At 44.4% G+C, this 22925-nt stretch overlaps 1 long non-coding RNA gene and 1 other non-coding gene across 2 annotated transcripts in view; both read left to right on the top strand.

Annotated features, from left to right (window-relative positions):
• LOC121012197 (uncharacterized) overlaps positions 1 to 22925 on the top strand; it is a 105892-nt gene that overhangs the window by 54171 nt on the left and 28796 nt on the right. The window lies entirely within an intron of this gene.
• On the top strand, positions 21076 to 21207 carry LOC121012621 (small nucleolar RNA SNORA27). Its single transcript, XR_005782200.1, has one exon. It is a non-coding gene; the product is annotated as a small nucleolar RNA SNORA27 (small nucleolar RNA).

Genomic DNA, 22925 nt, shown 5'->3' on the forward strand with positions numbered 1-22925 from the left:
AAAAAAAAAAAAAAAAAAAAAAAAATAAATAGACCCCAAGTCATGGTAGCTTCATAGTTGGATACCCGCCACACAAGTGTCTGAATAAACCAACTGCAGAGTTTTGAGGGGAAAAGATAATGGCCCCAATATCCCATACCCAATTACTCCGTGAGGGCAGATGAAAAACATTCTCAGACAGGCATGGGCTCAGAACAGAGGCAATCCGTGTTCTCTTGCAGAGAAAATTACTCTAAGTCACTCTACCTGAGCAAAAGATAAATCAATATAAACAACTCAAGAATGAGGAAGTTGTGGTAATAAGGGATTGATGGTGTCCCTTTGGGCATTGTACTTCTTAGCCCTTATTGAGTTCTTTCCACGGCTTGACTAATGGTGGGGCAGATAGCATGTGGCAATCTCTTCCTTTTAAGAGGGAAAGGCATTGCAGTTGTAAAACAGGACAAATGGATGTGCCTCCTCCCACCGGCCCCAGAGGGGAACAGAGAACTCCATCAGAACACGCCGGTCCTTTCCATCTGCTTCAACTGTGGTCAGCAAGGGCACAACTCAGTCAGCCCCCAGAGTGAGCCCCGGACACCTCTTGCTGTCTTTGGCAACACTCCTCACAGGTCTGGCTGCAGCCCACTAAAATGGAAAATGAACGAGCAGGGATGAATTCTACGTCCGTAATTCTCTTTCTTTTTTTTTTTTTTTTTTTTTTTTTTTTTAATCAAAAATAACTCCTCTGGATTAAACTGATGCAGTCAGGACCTGATTTTTCTCTCCCATTACTCCTTTCTCCTTTACGTGTCATGAACAAATAAATGATTTGGACAGTTAAACTTTGTATGAGAATTGCATTTATACGTATAACGAAAAGCTCGTTTTCACACTGTCCCAAGTTTTCTTATGCAGAAAACCCTATCTAATCATTGGGAAAAGTTCTTGGTAGTGGAAAAGTGCGTATTTTTTTTAAATCCCAAACATTAATACCATTGTACCGAAGTTAACTGATCTTCAGTGTGAAACTTCCCTGCTATTTTCAGTGCAACTGGGATATACTGCATTTTAAATGGTGACAATGCATTTACAAGTGTTTCTTCATAAAGACACAGGTCGCAGCCAGTCAGGATCTGTATGATGATCCGGAGATAAATAGTCCACACAGCAGGAATGTGAAGAAAACCCATATGTAGGAAGTCTCCTGCAAATAAGAGAAAGCATCAAGCCTGCCTTTAACCAGTTGGAAAGGCATGCAGACTTCTTTGCACTTTGTGTTTCTTCCCTCAGCACTTAATTCTGTAATCATCACACAATCATGAAAATTAGGCATTGCAATTTCATCCCTGGGGGAAATATGTGGACGCTGGCACCCTGACAAGTGTAACAATATAAAAGGAAAATTACCTTAGGCTTACACTCCTTTGGGCCCCCGCCCCCGCGTGTCGAAGAAAGAACTAAATTTTTGAGGTTCATAGCAGAGAATTCCGCTGTGACTTCATCGGCATGGTCTTCCACCCTGTTGAGCGCTTACAAAACTCTACGTGTTCCAAACTCGGTTTCCTGTCCTGGAAGGTTAACCATCCACCCTTCATTTCCAAACATTCCACAGATGTATTCTGAGCCCCCCCTCTATACCAAGCCTGTATGTAGTAACCTTTGGGAAGCATTACAGCCTAGCGGGGAAGAGTGGGCACTCCAGCCACATGTAGTCTGGGCTCCAACCCAGCTGTCACTTACCGTCTTGGATGGCCTTTCCTGTGTTCCTTAACTTCTCTTATTTCTTCACTCGTGAGGGAAATACGAAAGCCAGCCTAACAGGTTATCGTGAGGACTACAGGAGAGTATGCGTGTAGGGTGCTTCACTTCTTATTATTAGCCACAGTAGCAATGTGAGTAGAAGTAGCAGTCTGCTCAGGCTGGCATTAAAAAACACCTCGGGTGGGTGGCTTCAACACCAGAAATTTCTTTTCTCCCGGTTTTGGAGGCTGGAAAGTCCAAGATGAAAGCCTGCAAGATCAAGTACGGTTTCTGGCATGTTCTCTTCCTGGCTTCCGGATAGCCACCTTCTGTAGCTGGAGAGAGAGTAGTGGAGAGAGATTGAGCAAGCTGTCTGGTGTCTCTCCTTATCAGAGCACTAATCCCACCAGATCATGGCTCCACCCTCGAGACCACATCTAACCCTGATTACCTCCCAAATGGCCCGCCTTCAAATACCATCATATTGGTGGTAAGATTTCAACATATAGTTTTGAAGGGACACAATTCAATCCATATTTTTTATTGCGATGATGATTATTATGATTATTTCCACTTTTGAGCAGCATGATGGATCATTTATATCCTTAAGAGGAAGAACACACATTTTTTAAAAGATGTCAGAACCTCCATGGAAGCGTAACTCAAAAGAAATCACCGTTAGACCTTCAAGAAAGGATTCAGCTCCTCATTTTAATGACTGTCTATCTCCAAGTATCCTGTATATTTGGGGGACCGGTTGTCTGCCCAACCAGGCTCTTCAGTGACCAACAGCAGATAAACATCGTAACATAAGGATTGTAGACATTTCTGAGGCAATATTTAGAACGGCCCCAAGCCATCCCTCTAATTTGGCTGAAATGTGTCCACAGCGTCAGGATTTACCAGTTGGCTTATACCATGTGCACACAGGAGACTCCAACAACAGGGCTCCCAGCTGGCCTAAGGAGAAACTTTCTTAACTCATCCTTGAAAAGAAAAAGCCAGCCTCTCACTCACCTCTGGATGGGTGTATCAGGGTTTCTGGAACACCCATCTCACTTTATGGAAAGAGGCCGAAGATTCCTGATATCTGGGAAGAATGACACACTGAGTGGGGATGGGCTGATGTCATGAGTAGGGCCGTGTCCTCCTTATACCCTTCAGGGGAAGGTAAGGAACCATACAACAGTATGCTGGACCTGGGCCAGACAGTCGTTAAATACTTGGGCCTTTTGCAACCTGATTGTTGAATCTCAGCTTGAAATTGGTCACGATGAGAATATTTACACCATGAGAATCAGCAAATACTACAAGTCAGGACCTTTTTCTTCCCTAGAAGTGTTGGTGTATTAGCATACCACTGGACTTCAGTGCCTCCCATTTCAAAAAGTCCTACACTGGGATATATCAATACAGATTCTTGGTTTCCACACAAAATTTAATGCATTATACTCTCACTCCTGACTTGGCATGTGTATTTTGGAAGGAAAAAAAAAAGAGTTGCCACAAACCTGGAAAACACATTCTGGAGGAATTTCTAAAATCCAACTATATACGTGAATGATCTTAGAATGACAGTGAGGAATGGGAATAAAACCAAATAATAAAGAAAGTGAGGGATCTTGACCAGATGACAAAAACATGCCAAGATCCCTGATATTTAAATTATCTTACCATCTGCACCTGAGGTATAAAGAGTTTGGGTCTGAAGTGAATCGAAGATATTTCAGTGCTAAGTGTGGTCCATGCACACGTCCCTGTAACCCTGCAAGCCAGTGATGGAAGGAGTCACGTCTTACTAGTTTCAGCGCTCATCGTATTTACCACAATGCCTAGCACGGAGAAAGCATTCAGAACATGGTTCTAGAATATAGGAGCATGTGAGTGAAAGAGTGAATGGTGATAATAATAACAATAGCCCCAATAGTAATAAAACTCTAATGTTTGAGCAATATTTGTTCCAAATACGCATTAGATGCCACCACTGACTTGTTTAGGAGCTACTAACGGCTTCCCGTGTCACCCACACTCACCAGCCCTGGCCCCAAGCCCCTTCCTGCCCAGTTGCCTACCTGATTCTCATAGTCTCGTCCTCCGCGTCTCATTTGCTTGACTCTGGCTATGCGTAACCTTCTCGCTTCTCCTTGAATGTCCCTGGTTCAGATCTTTTAGACCTTGACTTGGCTCACTCCTTGACTCATGCAGGTCTTTGCTCAAATGTCATCTCCTCACAGGAAATTTCCCTGGCCAATCTACCTAAAATGGAATTTCCATCACCTCGACAACGTTTGATCTCCTTAACCTGTTTTCCGAAGAGCCCTTATACTTTCTGGCATTTGCTGATTTAGTGGTTTGTTATTTGTCTTCATCTCTCTGAAGACTGAGTCTTTAGGGGCCTAAGGACTTTGTCCACCTTGTCTTGGTGCTGGAATGGTGCCCATTATAGCAGGTTCTCGTTAAAAACTTGATAACTGATAAATAAATGAGTGACTTACTTTATTAACAAAATGCAAAAGAGTGACTGGCCAATGCAGCATGGGCTCGAGGTGAGTCCTGATTTGCAGAGGTGAAAAACAACCCTGCTACCTGCTCCCCGAGGCAAGCTCCTGTTTCCACATTGTTCAGTGCAACAGCTTTTCCGTCTGAATCTCCTTGTAATCTAGCTCCCGAGCCACAGAAACAGGACATACCCACGTGTGCAATGCAGACATGCCTAAAAGCTAACTAAATGCATTCCTCACCCCCAATTTCATTCTTATTCCAATTCATGACATTAGCAAAGCCAGAAAATGGGATATCATACGGCATTTTCTGATTTTCCACACTGCCACTCTCAGAGATAATATTCAGAAATGAGAGTGATCATACTATGCCCTTGGTAAAAACATGTCAGTGCTTATAGGTTAAAACCCAGATCCCCGAGGAAGGCATCAAGACTACTACTGCTCTGACTCAGACCTACCTTTCCATTTTCGTCTCCAGATTTGTATCCTCTTTTCTTGCCATTAGCTAGATTCTTTACTCCAAGCATGCTGAATCTGGGTTTTGGTTTCTTGGGTCCACCATGCCCATCCATGCCGCCATCTTTATACTTTCTGTAACCTCTGACTAGATTGCCCTGTCTCTCCCCAGCCTGACACGTGGACCGTCCCTCCCCCATCCCAAAGCTGCCTCCGGTAAGAAGCCCTTCCTAACAACCACCAAGCTCACTTAGTTGACTTCTCCTGCTATGTTCTTTGGAAATACTAAATGGGCTCTGGTTCTAACACACTTTCCCTCTTGAAATAGCTCCAATAAGAGTGTTAATCTCTCGGGTACACATATTTAACCCTCATCAACGAACCAGCTAAGTATACAAAGAAATTCTCTACAAATGCTGAGAAGAGAGAGCCAAAGGCCTAATTAATTTTTCAACACTGAAGTCTGAGTTTTACAATTTGTCTCTTTTTTATGGTAATAAATTTTTCTAAAACAAGCAGGGCCTAGTGATTGGGCAGGGGGCCAGCAATTCCCATTTGGCAAGGAGTTTTCTTGACTCAGACTGTGTATACTGGGAGAACAATGCCACAGGTCAAGTGTCAATGCTAGCCCAGTTCCCTTCTAATGAGAATGGAGGCCTTTCGTGTGTGCTATCTGCCAAAAGATAGCTGTGGACGTCCCGCCGTCTCTCACTCCAGTCTCTACAAGCACTCAGGGCCCTAGCGTATGCCAGTATTTTCAAATTCACTTCACAGACTTGAGGAATAGGTGATCTGGAAGTGGACTTAAGAGTTAGTTACTCAGTTAATCGTTTATTTAGTTATTCTAATATGCAAGAAGTACGCATGCTTCCAATACTAGCCTTTGATTCATTCTTGCCATTTACCCAATCCTAGCTGTTCACAAAGATCATCTAAATGTCCACCATCCTCTCTCTCTCTCTCTATTCCTGGGTCGAGTCCCAATATTTCAAGAGGTCAGATTTCTAACCGCAAGTTGCAACCAGGGTAGAAATAATCCCTGCCCTTTTCCTAAGGCCGTAGGTGATGTGTGCCCACTCAGTGCTGTAGGTGATTATCTACATTAAAAAAACTTCACAGAGAGGCATTGGTAAATGATCAGGAAAATACCCACTTGAGTCCAATATAGCCAGGACTTTTGAAAGTTGAATTTCCTTTTTGCATCAACCATTAGTTTGATAGTCCTGGGTGGCAGCTTAAAATGACGTAAATGTATGAGCTCATAGTTTCCGTGGGTCACAAGTCTGCTGTAGCACGGCTGGATTCTTAGTTCAGGGTTTCACTGAACTGATGTCAAAGAGTCAGCGAGGCTACTCTTCTCATTCGATGCTCTGGGTCCTCTTCCAAGCTTACCAGTGGTTGGTAGAATTCATTTCCTTGTGGTTGTTGGAATGAAATCCCTGTTTCGTTGCTGGCTGTGAGCCAGGGGCCACTCTTGGCTGCCCACATTCCCTGCTGCACGGAACCCCTCCACCTTAAGCCAGCAGTGTCGCGTTGAATACTTCTTATGCAAATCTCTGACTTCCTCTTCTGTGATGCTGGAGGAAACATTCTATTTTCAAAGGGCTCCTGTGGCTAGGTGAGGCTCATTGGATAATTTCTCGATCGGTTGATACGGGACCTCGATTTTACCATCTGCAAAATCTCTTCGCAGCAGCACCTAAATTAGTGTTTGACTGAATAACTTGGAGTAGATATGTGTAAAGCAGGGGCCACGGATCTTGAAGGGCCATCACAGAATTCTGTCTACTGGTCCTTCTCAGAGCATTCAAAATGTGGCTTTCAGAGAGAACATGTACACTGTTCTCCTACACCCACCTTGAGTTTTCTCTTATACACATCTTTGCCAAGGTGTTGTGCAGGCATCCTGACGTCGGCGTGTTGTCATTTCAGATGGCTTGATAGAATAGAGTGGGATGAATTTGGAGAGATAAGGCAGATACAGCAGAACCATGCCGGTCATATCAAAGAATCTTGACTGCACCTATAGTGTGGTGGGATGTTATTAAAGGGGGCAGGTAGGCATGTAATATGGGATGCAATCGTACCATAAATCAGCTGTGCCGGAAAGAAGAATGAGTGCACGTGAAGAGACCAGGGTGGAACTGTCACAGTGCCCAGGCAAGAAATGACGATGGCCTAAACTAGATAGGACGGGGCAGGAAGGAGTCCTTTCCCACTGGTACAGCCTGACTAGGCATTCACTTAGCATCCTCTACACTTCCCTTTCATGTTACTCATTCCATTATGTGGAACTGTTGCTTAGCTTGTCTCTCTCCCTCTCCTGACTGCACTGCATCCCTGACATGGCACCAGGCACATGTAGGCCATCGGGTAAACGATCACGAATCACCTAATGGGTTCTCTACACCGCAGCAAACCCCAGCACAAAGTCCAGCTGCCTCCTTTTGCAAACCTCTGCTGGCCTTGCTCCTGCTTTCTGTGCCTCAGTTGCACGGGTGTGCTTCACGGGACACAGTGGCAGCTGGGTCCCTGTTGTCTTCCCTCTGTGCCCATTCAACCCAAATTGGTGTCCTCTCCTCCCGGCTCCCCTTGGCTCTTGTTTACAAGCCAGGACTGCACCGTCTCCATCACGATTCTGGCAAACCTGAATATTTTATTGCCTCCCCCTACCCTAGAGGCTATAACAGAGACCACTTTTGTTCCACCAGTGAACAGGGACAGGAGTTTCCATAGCCCCAGAATCACCAGGATAGAACAGTTCCATTGAATAGACAATTGCTATCCTATCCCAAAACGCCCTTGTGAGTTCTGATGAGTCCAGTCACAAATGCTTCTGGTTTCCCCTGTTCGATCTTCGATTATGACCGCTCCTCCCTGCTGGGTAAGTCCTGTGAAAATTACTTTGCTCGTAGATTTAATTGACTTCACTTGGATTTTGCTTTCAGTCCTATTAGAAGACGAGCCATTTGCTCCCACACCCAACCCTCCCCCTTCAAATGAGTGTCAAGGGAACTGTTTGTGTTTTGTTACTAAGACTGTTGTTGGACTTGAGGCTCCGGTAAGAGCAGGACCCTCTTGAGTCTTGGCAACCAAATCCCACACGGCCTCACTCTGTTGGTTTTGTCCTCTCAGCCCTGTTCCCTTGTGGACAATTTGTAAAATTAGGAAATTAAGAAAACAGAGACTGGAAAAAAACCCGAGAAATGCTTAGTAAGGAAAATCCCTTCCTAGAGATGAGAAACCTCAACAGCAGATTTGCCAACGGAATTTGCACCGTCGATTCTCATCTAGGATGCCGTAAATAATGAACATTCTCTCTCTCTCTCTCTATCCCTCTCTCCCCCCACCCTCTTCCTGCAAAACACAGTAGATGCTAATTGGATATTAATTTATTTTCTCTAGATGGCTGGGAAAGAAAGACTTCCTTTGGATTCAAAATGGTGCATTTTGATGCATGAACATCTTCCATAAACACTGGGACTCAGTTGGAGACTCACTCCAAGCTCTTTCTTGCTGTAATTTTTCTTAGAACCCTGCATTGTACTCCATCCTTCCCTTTCCTGAGTTCATGGAATCCATGTTCCCAATCACAGAAGTATGAGGGCTATTGCCTGAATGAGCTGACAGGTACCTCTTTTCATGCCATTAATGTGGCCCCCTTCTCCACGTGTGAAATATCACACTTGTAAACATTTTACCCACAGGTTTATTTGAAAGGAGAAGCTGTTTTCAGGAGAAGAGACAGGCCCTGGTTCTGATTTTCCCCATGAATGTTCTGAGTCAGCCAAAAGGATACCTACACCCAATGGGCATCAAGAATGGGAAAGAAAGGAATTCCATATAAACTTCTGTAAGGCAAAAAACAAAGACGGGTTTTATCTTCAGTGTGACCACAACTTTCACTTTAAATAAGTTTTACTTAAATCACAGCGTTTGAAATTTACATCCAGGGTCTGCCAGGCATTAGGCTCTCTGCTTTTATAGGAAGATAGTTCCCTCTTAACTGGCTCACGGGGTACAAAGGGAGGCATCTGGGCACCATGTGAGGCATAGCTTTAATGTCACCTCTCCCAGGCTGAGAAGTCAGCTCTGCACTCTGGCACGGGTCTTGATTCCACCTCCTTGGCTGCAAGCTAAAGAAAAGTGATCACAAACCGCTCTCGGTCTGTGTCCTCAAAGAGACTGTGAGCTCTTTGAGGCAGAAGGTTGTATCTTATTCAGTTGTAGTCGTTGGTCTTGTCCCCCTTGTCTGCTACAACTGGGGCACAAAGACCAAAAATGAAAGAGAGAGAGAGAGAGAGAGAGAGAGAGAGAGAGAGAGAGAGAGGGACAGAGAGAGAGAGGAAGGGGGCAGCAGGAAGGAGCAGGAAGAGAGAAGAGGAGGAGGAGGATAAGATAAGGAAGAACGGGAGACAGAGACCATCCCTACAGAACATGCTGCTATAGGGGCTCCTGGGCGGCTCAGTCGGTTAAGCGTCTGACTTCAGCTCAGGTCGTGATCTCATGGTTCGTGGGTTCGAGCTTCATGACAAGCTCTGTGCTGACAGCTCAGAGCCTGGAGCCTGCCTTGGATTCTGTGTCTCCCTCTCTCTCTCTGCCCTTCCCTGCTCTCTCTCTCCCCAAAATAAATAATCAAAAAAAAAAAAATGAATATGCTGCTATACAGGATCGGAAGTCAGAAAGGCATAAAAACAACTCTACTACAAAATTCCCCAAACCGCCAGCAATGTGCTGTTTCCCTTCTTCAAGCAAATCTGCTACAGAGGGACAGTAACTGGTGAAGCCATGAGACCACCCTGCCGTCCTTGTCACTACACATATCCTGAGGTCAGAGAGGGCTCAAAGATCATCATACCTTCTCCACCCCAGGAACAGGGGCAGTGGGAGCTGTGAGCCTGTTACTTCAGGGAGAGAGTGGCAGGGAGAAGTGATAATGATGTATGAAGTGTAACTGTTCATTTATGCTCATTTAGTGAACAAATTAGACACTTCACATATCTTGTTAATTTTTGCAACTTATTCTGAGAGTTGAGATTGAGATATTTTGTTGACATTTTACATAGCATGACCGTAAACAACTCCCATCATACCGAGAAACATTATTCTGAATTACGGAGGGCCCTTAACGTTCCCAGAAAGACCTCAGGTACCTATTCTCAGTTCCCGTGAAGGGTCTTTGTGAAGGAAGGGTGGATCTGAACTATCAGAAATAGAAGAACTATTTTCAGAGTACATTCTATGGGCTGGGCACTATGCCAAAGGCACTTTTTTTTTCCTACTATAGAGCATTTGACTTGCCCCCAAACCCAATTTTCACACCCGAGTACCCGGGTCCCAATTAGAGATGAGCAAGTGGAGACTAAGTTATTGTCCAAGATCATGCATTCTGGTGAAGCTGATATTTGAAATGAGATCTATCTGCTTTCAAAACTCATTCTCTTTCCATCACATCATGCAACTAAAAATAAAGAACCAACTGGAATTTAGTTGACATGTGCTTCTACATGACCCAGTAGACTGTTCTGGGGACAGGGACTTAGAAATTCTGAAAGTCCCCACAATGTTGATCATCCTAGATGATGGAACTTTATATGCCCATGACTTCACCATTGACATAGCCAATACGTACTGTGAGAACCAGCATTCTCCCATGTAACATGATGGAAACTCTACATGGGAACCTGGATTAGAACGGATCTTGACACAAAGTGATCCTAAGATAAAAATAGCTATCTCCCACCCTCTCCATTTTCCTTTTCCTTCCTCCCCTTTTCTCTTTTGCCTTTCCCTCTCCCCCTCCTTTTCGTCCGTCCCCTCCTTCTTCTTCTGTCTGTATCCTTTGCTTTTCCCTATGTTGGTTGCATTCCTTCCTACAGCTGACTTCCTCCGTTTATTTGGACAAATGAGAAACAGAAATGTCTACAGAATGCTCCACGCTTACGTCATGCCAGCCTTGCAATGGCAAAAGTTGGAGACATTTTCATTCTTCTGTTATCAATACATGAAATCCTCTGGAATTCACTTGATGGATCCTTTGGGATCATAGGCTCACCCTCTGTACTAATCTCCGTGAACAAGGCCTATTACTGGCAGCCCACGCTGTGGTCTAGTGCAGTGGGAAAATGTGACTTGTCATCCCCATCAGAGCCATATGGAATAGAAGAATGGTTATTTCTCGGGGGGGAGGGTAGGCTATTACCACAAAAAGCGATGAACAGATTACAAGCAGAAAGTGATTGACAAATGTCCACAAAGATTCATTTTGACCTAACCTCACTCAAATTCCCAGAAGCATGGTCTTTCTCTCCTTCCTTGATGTCCAAAATTTGTAGCTCTCTTCCAGGTTTGGAGTTAGTCCTTATAATTTATTTTAATATCATCATCTTATAGCTGGCACTAAAATATTGACGTGCACCCTGTCTAGCAAGGCATAGAGGCCCCTCACGGTTTGGCTAGCCATCATGATGATGACGAGGACAGTGATCACCACCACTGTTACCAAGTGCCTACGATATGGTTATGAATCTGGACTCTGAAGGCCTAGATAGATAGAGGTGGTTTCAAACCAGCTGGTCACTTGCAGCTCATGGGATCTTGTTCCTGACTTCCGGTTTCCTCGTTGGCAATACAGTGCCAGGGTGATGGTAGCATAAGCCCCCGAGCGCTTCAGTGAAGTTTAATTAGAAATGTACTTATAAGAGTGTCGGGCACATTGCTTGGCACATGTGAAATATATCAATAAACTGTAGCTACTCTTTGTAGGTCCCAGTCCCAGCTCTGGACATGTTATTTGATCCTAAACAGCTGAGTAAAGGGGGAAAGTGTTTCCTAATTTGTTTCGCAGGGGAGAAAACAGAAGCTCAGGAAGAGCCGGATCAATTTGCTCCGACACATGTGGCTCATGAGTGGCAGCCTGGGATTTGAAGGCACCTCTTAGACTTCAGAGCCCTAGCCGTTTGACCGCCAATGGATCTCTGTCACTTTGGGATAAAAATGTAGGTCAGAGCCTGGTAAGGGACAAAATCCTGAAAGCCGGTTCTGTACCTGAGTATGCAGAGTGCCCAGCGGCCAGGAGAGACGGCAGGCATCCCCGTGGTTCTGTGCGTGGCTCTACCACTGCTGTCTCAACATCCCTCTTCCTTTAATGTTCCATTTATCATCTTGCAGACAGTCTACGGGGTGGTTTTGGAACTGCTGCCTGGGGCGTTGCTACCCAGAGACTCCTGGGAGGCGATGGGGTTGCTGCCTGGTGTTGTTATTTCTTGAACATGCTGGGAGCGTTTTGCGGGATGGGTGGGTTGAGACGAGGGCCCGTGCCAGCGGCCTGCGCCTTCCTGTCAGAGAGTAGCTTCTTGGGGCTACCCAGCTGCGGGTGATGATGCTGTTGAAAACAATTTCTGTCGAGCAGAATCCTGAGCGGGGGCCAGGCCGTGTCTGTCCTCCTTCTCCTGCCTCTCCAGTTTACGTCCGATCCCGGGGTAAGTGTTCCCATCTGTGTTATTCTGTTAACTGAAAAGGAAGGAATTAGCGCATGAACTTGTCACATCTTATGACCTGTTGCCCACTGAGATGGGAGGTGGTGGCAGAACGAATACCATTCTTTCTCTCAGCGCCTCGCAGGCTTGCGCAGGGGAGTCAGAAGAGCCCTTCTGGCTCCGTGAAACAGGCCGGCACCAGCCCTCAAGTCAGACAAGGCCCCTCCGAGCTGCACCTTATGGAGAGCCGAAGGGAGAGGGTGGCACAACCTCAAAGGAAATCTCCCCTCTCTGCCAAGCTCCAGATGGAAGGCCTTCCCACGGAAATGCTTGCTGGAGACGCTTTGCTGACACAGAGCGTTGCCAAGGGAAAGGGCCTCTGGTGGGGCTGCTCTTGACCTTTCTCACGGGGGGGCACAAGGCTGGGGAGGGGGCACAGCTCCTCCTCGGCGGAAGGACCCTATGGGAGGGCCCTGTGTGAAGGGTGTAGGGGAAGTTCTGACCTCGAGCTGCTGGTGGCCACTGGCCCCTCACGCAGAGATTTTCAGTGCGACGTGACAACACTTTGAAGGTGTCTTTGATCCGTGTTTTCTTTTCACAACGCTTTTATAGGAATCCATGCTTGGCTAAGTGTTGGATGCAGATTCAGGGAACGAACACACTCGGGTATGAAGTGTTCGGGAGAACTGGGCTCCATCTCGAGATTTCCTGATGGCGTCGGTTTGTACCCGTTTGCCTTGGCAGAAACTCAGTTAGGAAAGGAGAGGAAGAGGGAAAAAACATAGAAAAGAGAAATCCTTTTTGAATTCAACGAAATCGTGCCCCCGTAAATGGCAGAGACCAAGGGTCAGAGCAATCGTAGGCTCTCTCGTCAGAGATAGCAAGAGACGGGACCTCTCTCTTGGGGGAGTTGGCCGAGGCTGAGAGAAGGCTCTGTAGGCCCCAGAGAAGTTTTGCCCAGAAGAAGGGGCTCCCTGCCAACTCGGATTGCCACCAAGAGGCATTGTCTGTTTCCCACTTCCCATGTCCTCTCAGAAAAGAAACACTCAGCTCCACGAAGACAAACATTGATTCCAGGATCTCACAGACCCAGCCTATGTCATGACCTCTAGAAATAATTTCCATCAGCAAGAATATAAATACGCTTTTTTTTTTCCTCTCTCTCTCTTTGATTTCCTCTGTTTTTAGAATTTTACGGCACATGCTGGGAGCCACTGTTGAGGTAGTTCCAGGCAAGCTATTCTCTGCCTTACCCATCACCAATAAGCTGCGAACCGGTGAGTCAGGGCTGAGGTCAAGGAGCTTCAATAAGCATCTGACCCACAGGACTGTGATGCCGATGGTGCATTGGCCTGCTTGGAAACACTTTGCATGGGGGACTCCATGTGTCTGTAAACCCACGGATAATACCTGATTCAGCCAAATGCTCCAAGCCTCAACCTGAACCCTCCTGTTGGAAGGGTGTATTGGATCCCAACGGCACTAATATGCTGGAACAAGACAGAATAACATACCATCCACACTTTCACGCTCTTTTGGTACGTAATGTCCTCGATAATTGAGGGCTCTCCTAGATTATAGATAAGCAGTGATTAATCCAGCAAGATTAATCCAAAGAACATTTTATCAGGCACATTTTTTTTTAAATACTGTGGTTGCCTTTGGTAACCCACAGATGATCACAACAAATGATGGTCTAGAAGGAGTCGCAGCCTTGTAATAAATATTTTCAATTGGACATAATATAGATATTGGGTAGTATCTAATTAAGCCTTTAATATCACTCAAGGGCTGTAAATATATTAAAGCATTTCATCAACTGTATGGAATAGGTGCCTGTGGTTATCCACATTTTACTGATGAGGAAACTGAAGCTCCAAGAATTTGGGTAATTGGCTCACGAATATTCTACTGGTGATGCCACTCTGGTGCCCAACCCAGCATGCAACTCCAGAGCACATAGTCTTTAAATTAAGCTGTGATAGTTCTCTGGGGAAACTGGGAAGGTGTAGTGTATCGTACTGGAACAGAGAGGGCAAATTACGGCGATTATTTCGCACCCTGCATTTTCCTCTACGTATTATTTGGTAACCACAAAGCCATGACCCCATCTCCACCTCTCGTGAGCTCCACTTACCGTGTCCAACGTCCACTGCTCATCTGCACCCACGGGGCCAAAGGCTCCGAGAAGCTAACACATCCCAACATCAACTAATTACCCTTTCCTCTAAATCTCTCTTTTCTTTCCCACTTTCTGGAAAAGTGGAAGACTTGGCTTTCTCCTTAAAAAGGAAAAAAAGAGACGACTAGCTATGGCTGTCTCCAGCCTGAAAATAAAGAGATCATAGGCTAGAGCATCAAGAAAAGACATTCCCTTTCTTCCAATAAAGATAAATTTCCAATTTCCAATTGAAGTCAAATGACCACACATGTGTTTATTCATTTCAGGTCTGTTTGGCCTTGAGGGTAGAACTAAGTCTCTCTCTCTCTCTCTCTCTCTCTCTCTTTTTTTTTTTTACATCCATGTACCTAGTACAGTACCTTTAAATACTTAACAAATATTGTGGGACCCGTAAATGAATCCCTACATTGGATTCTGTACATTGTACAACAATCCCTACATTGTTGATTCTTCATAAAGCTGATGTAACACCTACCGTGTGCCAAGGGTTCTCTCGGTCTTGTGAATGCAGGGCCACACAAGACAACAACTTATGCTTAAGAAGCTGATAGTTTTAGAAAGCTGTAGAGGTCTTTTAAAATCACAGATCAAGCTTCTTGTCTGGCTGCAACTCTCCAGTGGCTCCCCATGTTCAGGAAGGGTAACATCGGAACTGGAGCATGGTCTGCAAGGTGCTCCCAGCCCTTGGTCGGTGCTTCCCACCTCATGGCACCTTCCTTGTTGTTGAAAATGTACAAGCTCCATTGGCCTCTTGATCTTTGTCTGCCTTGAACCTGCTAAGCTCATTTCCCTCTTTGAGCCTTTGCATCAGCCGCTTCCCTGAATTCCCCTTTCCTGATCTTCCCCTGCCTCCATCCTTTGGCCGTTCATTTACCAGCCTTAATGACCGCGGCTTGGAGAAGCCTTCCTAGATGATCCAACTAAAGTGGATGATGCTGTCTCGTACCATCCCATGTTGATTCCTCATGTAGTGCTCCCGGATATCTAATACGTCGTTTGTTTATAAGTTTATAATCTATCTCCCCTGTTAGCTTCTGTGCTGTAATAAAAGTGACATTCTCTGACTTGTTCTCTATTGCATCCCATTATCAGAGGAGGACGAGACGCATTGTGGATGCCCAATAAATACGAGATTAAGAATTGAATTACTGACTAACATCAACCTCCGAGCCAAGGTGCTGGGCATGGCGTTCCCTTCTCATTCTGTAGCAGCCTGAAGTCTGTTTGTTTTAATTTTCAAGAATCTATGATGTTTCCCGATCTCTCCGGTGCTTGATGGTTTTGTTGCATCGGGTTCAAACTGTTTGTGGAAGTGCTGTTTGTACTGTTCAGAAATTAGAAGGGCTTGATCATCAGTAAGGACTGGGTAAATGAACTGCCTCACCCCCATAAAATGGAAAACTCTGCCATCATTAAAATGCTCATGGATGCCTTTATTTATTGACATGAAAAGCTAGTCACATAGATTATTGACCAAAACATGTATAAAATATTAGTTCATTGAAATTGTGTGCTTTCAGAAAGTTCTTCAGTGAAATGTTAGTGGTCGTTTTCTCAAGGTTGTGGGACTTTAGGTAATTTAGAAATATTATTTTTAGGAGCCCCTGGGTGGCTCAGTCAGTTAAGCGTCCGACTTTGGCTCAGGTCATGATCTCATGGCTTGTGGGTTCAAGCCGTGCATCGGGCTCTGTGCTGACAGCTCTGAGCCTGGAGCCTGCTTTGGATTCTGTGTCTCCCTCTCTCTCTGTGCCTCCCCTGCTTAGCTCTCTCTCTCTCTCTCTCTGAAACATAAATAAAAAATAATCATTTATAATTTTTCTGCAGATTAGTATGCTTATAATAATTATACAATATTTCCCTTGATGGAAGGACATTTTTAAAAGTTTTTTTCCATTTAAAAAATAAAGAAAGCAATATTTGGAACAAAAAAAACCCAGAGACAAACAAGAATATGATTTATTGTTCTTGGAGCTTTCTCACGGATCCCTATTTCCCACAGAGTGAAGTCTGAACAACTCAGTGTGGCCTCAAGATCCTTCTCCGTGGTACCATCTTCTCCAGGCTGGCTTTCCAACAAGGCGCCGCTAAGATTCTAAACCCAGGCACACCTCTCCTTTTGCAGTTTCCTAAGACGGCCTTGCTTGGCCATGACCTCATTTCCGTAGCTGCTCCCTTTGACGACAGTGCCCTTCACCTTGCTATCAGGAACACATCTGTGTATCTTTGCACCTGTGGACTCAGTGCCACACTCCCTCCCCTCTGAGACCTTCTTTTCTTTCTTTTTTTTTTTTTTAAATGCTTATTATTATTTATTTTTGAGAGAGAGCAAGAGGGATAGAGTGGGGGAGAGTGGGGGAGGGGCAGAGAAAGAGGAGACCCAGAATCCGAAGCAGGCTCCAGGCTCCGAGCTGTCAGCACGGAGCCCGACGCGGGGCTCGAACCCGCAAACTGTGAGATCATGACCTGAGCTGAAGTTGGACGCTCCACCAACTGAGCCACCCAGGAGCCAGGAGACCTCTCTTTAAACCTTGCGCGTGGCTGTGTCAAAGCCCTCCTTCTCTCTTCCGCCTACATCCTGGTATCTACTTGTTCACATTCATGTTCCTGTCTAATCGCTGGCTCTGTGTCCTGGTAATTAACACATGCCTAATAATTGTGGGAAACAGTCTTGTTCTTAATTCATCACCACCCTGCAAATACTAGCATTGCCTCCAATTGACAGTATGGGACATTGAAGAGAGTTTCCCAATTTCACACAGTCAGTCATTCGGTGGGAGTGCCAGGATTCCAATCCAGCCAGTTCTGTTCCAGATTATATGAGCTTAACCATGACATGCGGCTGCCACCCACCTGCCATAGCACAAGACACGTCATGGGCCTTTATTTAGACTTAAGGAATGGCCAATGCCACAGATGTATCCATTTTCTCACTGGGATGAATCTCCATCCTAAATACAAGAAATAAACCTCAACACTTACATGTCCTTGCCTTTTTGTGGTTTAAGATACTCATACTATGATTTTTTTTTTTTTAATGTTTATTTTTGAGAGAGAGACAGAACACGAGGCGGGAAGGCAGAGAGAGAGAGGGAGAGACAGAATCTGAAGTAGGCTCTGACACAGGGCTCGAACTCATGAACCACAAGGTCATGACCTGAGTCAAAGTCAGATGCTCAATCGACTGAGCCACCCAGGCGCCCCATAATTCTTAAAGTTTTCTCTGAAGTAAAACCTTTTGAAGATGCGCCTTCAAGAATATGTCTCACGGTAGAAGGCCTCAATCCTGATGCCTTGTTTCTATTTGACATTTTAGTTAGTCCCTTAGAAGTACACAGAGGTACAGTATCGTCTGTTACTAGAAATTTAAAAAGAAAATTTGGTAACTGATAGTACAGAATGGTGTTTCTCTGATGAATGCAGTACTTAAGAGCATAGAGCTCTGGACTCCAGATTCTCCTTTCACCTCTTGCTGTGGGCCCTTGAGTAAGTTCCTTTTCTTTTCTATTCTCCTCTGCCCCATGAAAAAAACCATGCTATACTACCTTCCCCACAGGGTTATTTTTAGGATGCAATGTAATAATGCAGGAGAAATGATTAGGATGGTCTGGAGCATAAGTGCTCACTCAAGCATCAAATCCAAAAATTAGCTATGGCTGTCACTATTTTCTACTCCAGGGACCATATCACACTGGGGAGAATAGAGGCCAGGTAAGACACTCAAAGCTTGAGGTCCTGAAGGAAACGTACCCTCCTTACTAATCTGCAGACATATCATACAAGACCAACAAATCCGGTAACTGCTAACATTTACCTCTTCCCAGACTATATTCCCCTGTATTTTTTTCCTAAAGGTTTGCTGCCTCCCTTTTGCCTATTTTTTTTTCCAGTAACACTTTTCTCTAATGCTAGCTTGCATCGACCCTAGCCCTAACAGGTGAGGGGCGGACAGGTAAGTACTCTGTCCCAGGGCAAGGGGAAGGGGTAGGGATCCACATCTATAACTTTCTCTTCCACCACCCTCCCTCTTGGACCACAACCAAGTGGATCCTGGTACTGTTCCCAGTCTAGCAGGGTCCCAGAGTGGGAGCCTAAAGTGTGTACATCCTGAATATGCAGACTTGTCTGGAAATGCCTGGAAGGTTAGCCTGACAAGCAGGATGTTTGCCAAGGAGTCTCGTGGGTGGGATTCCAACCTATGATTATCTTCCTACCTGGCCATCGCCCTGTTAGAGCAACTGTTCTGTTGCAGCTCTTAGCTTGCCTATTGGTTCTTCCCTAAATACTCAATTCACTGAGGCCTTCCAGGATGCCTGCCTTATTAATATTCATCCAGCACCGCAACAGAGAGCCTGGCCCACAGAACACATGCACTAATCATGTGTGGAAAAATGAGTGAGTGAATGAGTGAATGAATGAATGACAAAGAGCTCAAAAGCTCATGAGTTTGACCCAAGGAAAATAGTTTTCTATATATAGGAGAGGCCATTTTGAATCGAACATAGCATGGTGAGTTGTTCAAGTGGAATTTGGCTACCCCTGCCCCTAGGAAGTGGTAACGATACACTGTAAGAAAACAACTTTAAGTGAGACAAATCCCCACCAATCTCCGTAAGCGAGGATAACACCGAATGTCCTAGCTTTAGGTCTGTTTCCCAGGAGCATATACTGAGAGGGCCTGGATAATTTCTTTCACTAGTGCTTGAACACTTGAGGATATTGGAGAACAGAAATAAGGAAAAGCTACAAGCGTTCTGGAAGCTGTCAAAGAGGGAGACATCCCTGAAATGACCTGGGAATCCCCGCGACTAGAGATTGAATAAGAATCCACAGGAAGGGTCACTGGAGAAGGGAGATGTTTCTGTGATAAAAAGGAGTGTTAACAGTACCAGCTCTGCCCTGCACTTATTCTGTGGCTTTGGGCATGAAAAACTCCATTTTTTCATCACTAACGTGGAAGTTTTAATGGCATCCACGTTGGACATTATGTATTTAAGTTATATAATATATGCACAGTGTTCTGCATGGTTGATAATTCCAGTTGTGATAGTTTAGGAAGCATGATGAAGAGGAGGGTGATGATGAGGAGGAGAATGACAGATGATGAAGTCACCTTGCAAAGCTTATCAGAAATACTGCATTCTGATCAGGGTAGGGAAGTCTTCGTGAGTTTTCCCAATTCTGGCATATGGCTAAGGAGCCAGAGAATGTTTTATAACCAGTCTGACAATCCAAAGGTATTTAAGACGATTGTGGTCAGGACAAAAAATCAAGGATTGCAATTTTGAGGACTTACCCAGGTGTATTTAGCAAGTGCCCATCTGGACCATCAGCCAGTTTCTACTCCTGCTATTAGAGCCAATTCATCCTTTGTGAGCAATGTACCAGATAGTTCGCTGGTGTGAGACAACTGTGCGTCCTCACATTTTTTTTTTTTTTTTCTCTAGCATGGGTGATACGAATGAGTTCCTCTAAAAGTCTGCGCAAGAGTTAAGTCTTGGAAAGTTGTTCAATACAGCAAGACATTAAAAGGCAGTTTTCTGTGAAGGTAGAGCTTTCTGTGAAGGTAGATTCAGTGAATATTCCCAAGAGTTTACTTGTATAATGGGAACCTAGAGAGTCCATGAGTCTCCGAAGAGCTGGTCCTTATTTATAGAAAAAGAGTTTCAAATCTTTCTAGAAAAGACTGGGTGCTTGCATGTATGGGAACACATGTATAGTGCTGACTCCAGAATGTCAGCAGAGAAGTGTGACCATACGGGCGGACAAAATAGAGACATAATCCACATTCTTATGAAAACCATGCCCTAAGGAAAATTAAACCAGTCCAAGGAAGACTTCTCTGAAATTCAGCAGGAGAAAACTCTTGAAACATAGCTGGCTAGATGACTATTCATTCTTGAGGGGTATCAGGTGTAGGGTACAAGTTTGTGTGTTCGTATCACGTTAATAAAGCCTTCTCCCTCCTTATTTATTTTGTCTATCTGATGTGTCTACTTGAGAGTAATGTATCTATTCCAAACAAAACATTTCCTTTGAATTTCTAAAAGATTAATTTACATATTTATTTAATACTCAGTCATTGAGACTAGCAAAGAATATTAGTTATTTGTTCATAACGGGATCTAACTCCAAGTAAGTTCACTCTTGTCCTCTTTGTATATTTTTTTCCGCCCGGGAGTCTACACTGTCCGATATTAATACGGACACATCTATGTTGTTCTTATTTGCACTTTCCTGATACACATTTTCCAAATACTAGGTTTAAATCTTATGAGACATTTGAAAAAAAAAATTGTTTTTTCCAGGAGGTGTGTTTTTGTTTCTCACCTGAACCGGTGGTTTCTAAATATTGTGGTTTTACGATCATTTACAGTTATCATCATAAAAGATAAATTCCCACTTCCTTCTGCGATCTTATGTTTTCTGTATCTCATGCTTTCCTACCATTTTCCTCTATTTCCTGTCTTTTGCTAGTTGAACTCTGCTTTGATTTCTTTAATCTCCTACAGTAATTTGGGAGGAATCATCCTGTTTTTTTGTTTCTACAAAATTTTGCAAAATAACATACTTGATCTGATATTCCCTTAATTGTCAAGGTCAAGAAGAAACAATAGCCTTTGACTCCATCCTATTTTAGTCAAGAAATTTAGCACATTTTATTTTTTCGTCCCTTCTCCCGTTTCCCGGCATTTCACAGTGTAATATGTGATTTTAGACAACTGTTATTATTTCTAAAATATTTTATATTTTGAGTTAGAAAATCCCCCTTCTTCAAATTAAAAAAAAAAAGTGGGGCAAAGGAAATATCCTTTTAAAACTCAAGCATACTGGGTGTTTGCCTTGTATCCTGTCAGAGGAAACAAATTGAAAAAGAAAAGAAAAAAAAAAATCCCCCTTCTTGTTTCTTTTAGAAACATTCTTCACACTGTCTCTCTCTCTCTCAAAAATAAATAAAGATTAAAAAATTGAAAATAAATGAATGAATAAATACATAAATAAAAAGGGGCACCTGGGTGGCTCAGTTGGCTAGGCATCCGACTTTGGCTCAGGTCGTGATCTCACGTTCTTGGCCTTGTTCTCATTAGTTTCCACTTTAAATGTTCTCATTCAGTTTGCTTTTCCATGGTCTTGCAGGGTGTTCTGATGTGGCAGTTCCTTAAATGCGATGGCCCCGGGTCCCTCTGTTCTGTGCCTTTTCCCTCCCAATCTCTATAGCCTCTTAGGTGATCTCCTACATACTCGGGCATCTGGTCATCACCTCTGTCCTTTTGACTGCCCGCATCTCTGTCCATCTGTTTCTCTCCTGACATCGAGATGCGTGCACCCAACCAGGTTGTTGGATGTCTCCACCCAGTCTTCAAGGGGTGGCCTCATGTAGAAAAGGAAACGTATGGCTCGACCTTGCCCTAACTCTTGGTTGTCCCTTGAAACTCAGTGATTGCCCGACCAGCTGACTTTACTTTTAACAGCTCCCAATTGCCGGTCGTGCACCAAGACCTGTCAGTGTCAGTACTTAGATCCAGGCTGATTGGAAGCCAGAGCCTCAGACAGCAGCTTTTAAAGTATGCAAATATATACAGGCTGTCTACCAAGAAGACGACGAGGCTGTAAAGCAACCAAAAGCGTTTATTTGGGGTTTGTGGGATTGCAATCCAGGAGACACAGAGTCGACTGAAATCGAAAGTGTGCTCCGAATTCCAAGTGGGGAGTGCAGGCGTATGAAAGGCAGAAACCACAGGGTTACATAACTTGTTGGCAAGGCATTGTGGTTGGGGCTGACGGAGTTAAACTGACCATCTAACGCATGATTGGCGATTTAGCTACCAGGTGTCACATTATCTCTGTTGCGGTCCAAAGTTGAAGGATGTGTTCCAGAAGGCGGTCCAGGTGCAATTGACAAATTACAATTGACAAAAGTCAAAAGTCCACGGTGTTCCAAAAGTGGAAACAGGATTGAAATAGGGGACTTGCATAGGCCTGCTTCCTCAGTATCCTCTAGAACCTACTTTTTGTGATGCTTATTTATTTGAGAGAGAGAGAAAGAGAGAGGGGGGAGGGGGAGAGGGAACACGCATGCACATGGGGGAGGGGCATAGAGGGTGGGAGAAGAAGAATGGGTTGTCAGTGACGAGTTCAACCCGGAGTTTATCCCATGCACCATGAGATCATGACCTGAGCCGAAATCAAGAGTCAGACGCTTCCCTGAGCCACCCAGGAGCACCCAGACCCTAATTTTAAGGACTCTCTTAGCACTGCTTCCTTCACTTTGGAATCTTCTCTCACAGGTGTACCTCATTTTATTATGCTTTGCAGATAATTGCGTGTTTTGGTTTGCTTTGCTTTGCTTTTTACAAACTGAAGGTTTGCGGCAACCCTGTCTCCAGCAAGTCTGTTGGTGCCATTTTTCCAAGAGGGCTTGCTTACTTCATACCCCTGGGTCACATCTTGGTAGCTCTCACAGTGTTTCAAACTTATTCAGCGTTGTTAAATTTGTTATGGTGACCTGTGATTACAATTCACTGAAAGCTCAGAAGGTAGCATCTTTTAGTGATAATGTATTTTTTAATGAAGCGATCGATGGGC

The sequence above is a fragment of the Herpailurus yagouaroundi genome, unplaced genomic scaffold (assembly GCF_014898765.1).
Source record: "Herpailurus yagouaroundi ecotype Mexico unplaced genomic scaffold, PumYag 196, whole genome shotgun sequence".
NCBI lineage: Eukaryota > Metazoa > Chordata > Mammalia > Carnivora > Felidae > Herpailurus > Herpailurus yagouaroundi.